The following is a 6,067-nucleotide window of genomic DNA, read 5'->3' as shown; positions in this document are numbered from 1 at the left end:
GGGCAGGTGGTAGAGGGAAAAGAGGAGATCAGCAGTGACACATCCTCCTATCCGAGGAGGATAGTTAGGAAGCGGTGTGGGATGGGAGGAGACAACAGATGGGATTTTCTGACGTATGGATTCATCCCTTTCCTTAAAAAAGTCAGCAAAGTCCTGAGGTGAGATGGAGGAAGAAGAGGAGGCAGCTGAGGGTGGTCTGAGTAGAGAGTTAAAGACAGAAAAGAGTCGGCGTGGGTTAGACTTGTGTGTGTTGATTAGTGATGAAAAGTAGGTTTGTTTAACATGAGAGAGGGCAGAGTTGAAACAGGACAGCATAAATTTGTAGTGAAGGAAGTCTGCGAGCCTATGAGATTTCCTCCAGAGGCGTTCAGAGGAGCGAGTGGAGGAATGCAGCATGCGTGTGTGGGAATTAAGCCAGGGTCTGGGGTTGGAAGGGTGAGGATGGCAGAGAGAAAGCAGGGCATGTAGATCAAGAGAGGAGGATAAGGCAGAGTTGTAGTTCCTGACCAGGTTGTCAGGGTCTGAAGCAGAACTGAGAGAGGAGAAGGAGGAGCGTAAAGTGTAATAAAAAGCTGGTAGGTTAATAGAGCGCAGGTTTCTGCAAAAACTAAGGCTAGATGGAGATGGGGAGGGGGAGAAGCGAGAGAGAGAAAATGAAATGAGGTGATGATCATAGAGAGGAAAAGGAGAAATGGAGAAATCGGTGAGAGAAAAGTTTTTAGTGAAAACCAGGTCTAGGTAGTGGCCATCTTTATGGGTGCTGGCTGCAGTCCACTGTTGAAGTCCAAAAGATGAGGTTAGAGAGAGAAAGCAGGAGGCCCAAAGAAGAGAATGATCATCAATGTGGCAGTTGAAGTCCCAAAGGAGAAGAACAGGGGAGTCTGAGTAGAGAAAGAAAGAGAGCCAGGATTAAAAGTGAGAGAGAAAGGCAGAGTGGGGATGAGTAGAGGTAGGTGGGTGATAGATGACCGCCACGTGGACAGGGAGAGGTGAGAAGATCTGGACTGTGTGAACCTCAAATGAGGGAAAAGCAAGAGAGGGGGGAATAGGAAGGGTTCGGTAACGGCAGAGAGAGGAGAGCAGGAGCCCCACGCCTCCACCCCTTCCATCAGGGCGTGGAGTGTGGGAAAAGGAAAGGCCACCGTAGGAGAGGGCAGCTTCCACAGGAGAGTCAGACTGAGTGGACCAATGAGCTACAGATGTAGTGGCCGTTATTGAAACACTTCACTTGGTGTATACCTCGGAATACCCATGTCATGGCGCAGGATTCCTTCCAACCATACACCTTAAGATACGAGTGCAGGCGAGTGCATAAAATGTCATTTTAGTGCTCACAATCCATAAAATTCAAACAAAGCAACTGCGATAAACTGCGATAAACAGACGTGCCTGTGGCGATTGGCAGCATTACTGTCGCTTGGAGTACAGCAGCGCACACGAAAACGGCTCCGTGATTTGTTCGAATGACGGCCACTGCATCTGTATTCAGAATAATCAACCAATGTATTAACTATTGTGTATTTAAACCTTACCTGCATTTGGAATTTGCCCCCGATGAAGCCACGCAGGTGAAACGTACGTCGGGTAGATCTGACGTCACTACACTAGTGCATCCGGCTTATCGGAAAGGTGTGGGCACGTTCTAGGTTGGAGTGTTTTACTGACTGCAGTCTTGGGCAGCAACAGCACTCTAACCTATCTTTTAAGTTATACTGACTGAAAATGATGTACTCTAAGTCATGGTCACTATCTATCTATAAGTGTTACAAACACTGCTGCTATATTGATGTTAAGTACGACTGTAGCTACTTCATATGCTCATTGAAGTGCTACCCTCAGTACAAACCCAACTAAACAGTTTATCCTGTAAAAGTTTAGTTGTAAGAGGTTACTATTTGGGGTACCTACTTGCTAACTTGGGTTATCAATTAAGACACTACAGTATATAGTAAGCAACACAGTACACTTACACTAACTTATGACCTATCACTTCTTTTGTGATAGCATTCAAAGTGGTAATAAGACTATATATCTACTTTAAATAGTATATGTTCTACCTGAACAGATCATGAGCTTTTAGTTGCAGTTTATACTATACATTTCTGCATATTAATCAATAGCACATAGAGATGCAGGGGCCATTATTGAAACAAATCACACGTTGTATGCCTCGGAATACCCATGTCATGGCGTGGGATTTCTTCCAATCGTACCGCCTTAAGACGCGGATGCAGGCGAGTGCATAAAATGGCATTTTAGTGTTCTGGCTTTAAAACACCTGAAATTGACACAGTAGCACAGTAGAACAGTACTGTACACATTACAATTCATTTATTTCATTGCATTTAATTGCACAAAATCCATGAAATTCAAAAAAGTATACAGTATGCCCATACGCCCTCTGTTATTTTTAATTGTTTTTACTTTTGTTTTGTCCGTTCATCATCGTTAGTCCAAACAGTATTATTTTAGTCAATACTAATAAAGCATATTTCTAATTTAGGGTGTTTCTTTAGTGCCAGCCTACAAGGGCATTTAACAAATAAACAATGTTAGTAATATTGCACATAATGTAATCCTTATTTATAATGGTGTACCTTTATGAGGATAGTGAAAATATTCCCCTACTATCAAATTGTTCTATACAGCATCTCGATGTTTAAGTCTTCAATTGCACAATTGAAGGGTTTTACTCTTTGATAAAGTCCTTACCATAGTACGAAACGCGTCAGAGTGTTTACAGTCCCTGTGGATGTCTTTCCTTTTGATTAAATAAAGTTTTTTATTTTTATGCGCTTGGTTGGAGGTTTTTCAGAGGAGCAGTGACTGCCGAGGTCCCCCATGTTTCTCGCTCAATTGCACATCAATGGTCATATAATAACATGAATCATTCGCTTTAACCAGGCACTCCTACATTCCTACGTTGAGCTGGGAAACACGTGACTATTAATTAAATAGAGTAGGTGTGCTAGACACGGAATGTGTTTCAATTATGCTGTATATTGCCTCACAAACAAGATTAATACAAAATCAAATCGGTGTATAACAGTATGCCTCCATTCATGGATTACTTCCTGAATTTTGTCTTGGTAGTATGTGGAAGATGTGCTTTCAAGCGTCCATACTTTCCATTCAATCCATTTATTTACGCCTCCATGTTCCATTGCCATGCATCACACCGGTCTACTTTAGCCTTTATGATCCACTGAAAAGAGAGCTCTGTCCAAAAACCCGGGGGTGTCCTTGTTAAACAGCAACACACACTGAGGTTTTACCACACATAGGAAAATGGGAAGACTAGGCCAGCCAAATGATTTTTATATGCTATCAAATTCTATGTTTATATGATTAACTTACTCTCACATTGAGGATAAGCACTGCTGTGAAGCTGCTGTAGATATGTGCTGCTGTTGATTATGTTGCTGCTGTAGATACTGCTGCGACACACTTTATTCGAGCAAATACCCAGTATGTACCTGGCAGATACCTGGAATGCGCCGCTCCTCACCTCAGACAAGCCCCGTTGCGTTTGCCTTCCCAGCCATGGTTCATGCCTGGCTGATGGGCGGCTGATCTGTTAAATGATAATGATTAGGATTTAATAGGCTGCAATGCTTCGCGTGTCTACCAGATGGCATAAATTCATGAATTGTAATGCAGTATATATATATATATATACTGTGCAGTATTGCAGCCAGCGGGAATAAAATGCTTCAATCCCTGCCTGGAAAATAACGCAATGCACTCGGGCAGAAAACAGTCACAAACCTCAATACACCCGAGTATACCCGAATTCGTGGGACTAGCCGAGCTCGAATAAAGTGTGTCGCCAGTGTATGTGCTGCTGTAGATATGTGCTGCTGTTGATTATGAAGCTGCTGTAGATATGTGCTGCTGTTGATTATGAAGCTGCTGTAGACATGTGCCCAACTGAGGCAATATTCTTTGGTTTTCTTAAGTGTGACAATATACTCTTACATAATCAAGGGTGCTAAAATAACAATTACATATACAGGGATATATAGGGATATACTGTACAGATGTAACCAATGCTATTTCAGTTTAAGCGGTACACCCCAGTGGGAGAAGCAGTTATTGTTTTGAATTAGTGATATTTCACCTGCGGGGCACACAGCGGCTTGTAATAATGGTGGCTACATCGGTCTATCAAACTGTCAGTATTTGTTTGGGTGAGTGCATGGAAATGTACTGTGACTTTTTGTATATCATATTGAATAATCTCCAGATTACAAGGTTAAAGCTATCTTAATTTTTGCACATTTGATTGAATCAGAGAAGAGAACATTTGCATTGGTAGTCAGGTGCTTTGGTGAATTATACAATGCAGTGATCAATAATTACACTGTAATAAGATCAGTGCAAAGACACTGGATGTAACAAGTGTCATACAAATCGCGATATTCAATAATAATTTGTGTTAGGGAATGCAACAAATCGTTACTTAAAATCACATTTGAATACATTTTTAATTACGAAGGGGATTCTGATAGGATGTCTAGCTAAGGAAATTACTCTTAATGTTCAGGCTAGTGCTATTGGACTGATTACAGCAAGATTTTTAAAGGATTAAAAGTAGATAACCAATGCTTAAAGGGCAAACCAAAAAAAACCTAATTGGCACAATTAAACATAATTGTTTTATAGATTAACCTAAGGGTTTGTAAAAAAAAATGAAAATGTATCAAAGTTAATCGGTTAAATTATACTTTTAGAGTCCCCAGTAAATAAATTAAAATCAAATGTCAAAAATAATTTTACAAAGCCATGAATCAAAATGTAATCTATTAAACATACAGTTGCACAGACCATGTGTTCTGATGTGAGACTGCACTTATATTATATTCTTAGTCTCATTTCCCATTATATATCATACACACAATGTAGGCAAAGTATCAATTTTGCCTACCTAAAATAGGTGAAAAATGTGCAAGATTGAAACAGTCAACTTTTATTTTGCAGTTAATCGATAGTATGAGAAGTTTGGAATAAAATAAAATTACTACCAAACAATTATTGCATTGTTCAGACTTGCAAGACTTATTTCATAAATACAACATTTGTGCAAGAACAATATCCCCCTTTATCAATTGAAAAGTAAATTCTTGCAGTTAGGACCCAAACAATGCGTCATGTAACTCATCCGCTATGGAATCCTTTTAACCATTTAATTCTGTGCATAAACTGTATTGTTTTATGCATCAAAGGCAAAACGTAGTCATTATTTTGTCGGAACCTGCGCCAGGATGCGTTTCTGTATTAACCTTAGCTATGTGGTTTTCGGGTATATCTGCGACTGTTTACAATGAGAGGAATGATTTCTTGAGTGAGTTGGAAGAGTTACGGTGGAGAACATTTGCATATTGGAGCAGGTATTAAGAAATGTGCTGCTTGTTTTACTTTTCTTGATGTTTTTTTTTGCTTTGTGTTGCCTACGACCTTAACTCTTTGAGTGCCGAAGTGGTTGCACCGCCATGGCCCCTCCGGCAAAATGTGGTCACGTGAACACTTTCAATAGTAGTCAAGTGGCCACAGTGGACCTTTTGAGGAAAAGAAGGAGAAGGGATCCTAGTACTCTGTTTCCTTGTTAGTTAGATCCCATCCTGCACTTCATTGCAATTATGGATGTGATCTAATCTAAGAAAAACACCCTCCCTGAGCATGACATAGTCACTACGTCATGGGACCCCTGGAAGCCAGTTCCCATGACAGTGACGGCCACCTAAAGAGTTAAAAGTCGTAAACTGTATTTGTTTTTGCTCAGAATATGAGCACAGCTTGTGCCAAACTCTACAACAGTAGAAAAACACTAAATAAATAAGTTGCATTTCAGACAGAATAAATGCTTGTTTTTTTATGCAAATGCGTCTGGGCAGACCACTTTCTTGATACACAGACCTGGATGGCGCTGTATCAAAAAAAATACATTTGCCAAACCATTTATACAGTAGAATAAACTGGTATCAAGTGAAAAGCATCCAGGTACATTGATGCAACATGAAATCAATTCCCGTAGCTGCAATTTGATGCCAAAAGCTGTTTGTGGAAT

This window comes from Ascaphus truei, chromosome 3 (genome assembly GCF_040206685.1).
Source record: "Ascaphus truei isolate aAscTru1 chromosome 3, aAscTru1.hap1, whole genome shotgun sequence".
NCBI classification, from domain to species: domain Eukaryota; kingdom Metazoa; phylum Chordata; class Amphibia; order Anura; family Ascaphidae; genus Ascaphus; species Ascaphus truei.
Note: the sequence above shows the minus strand (reverse complement) of the source record.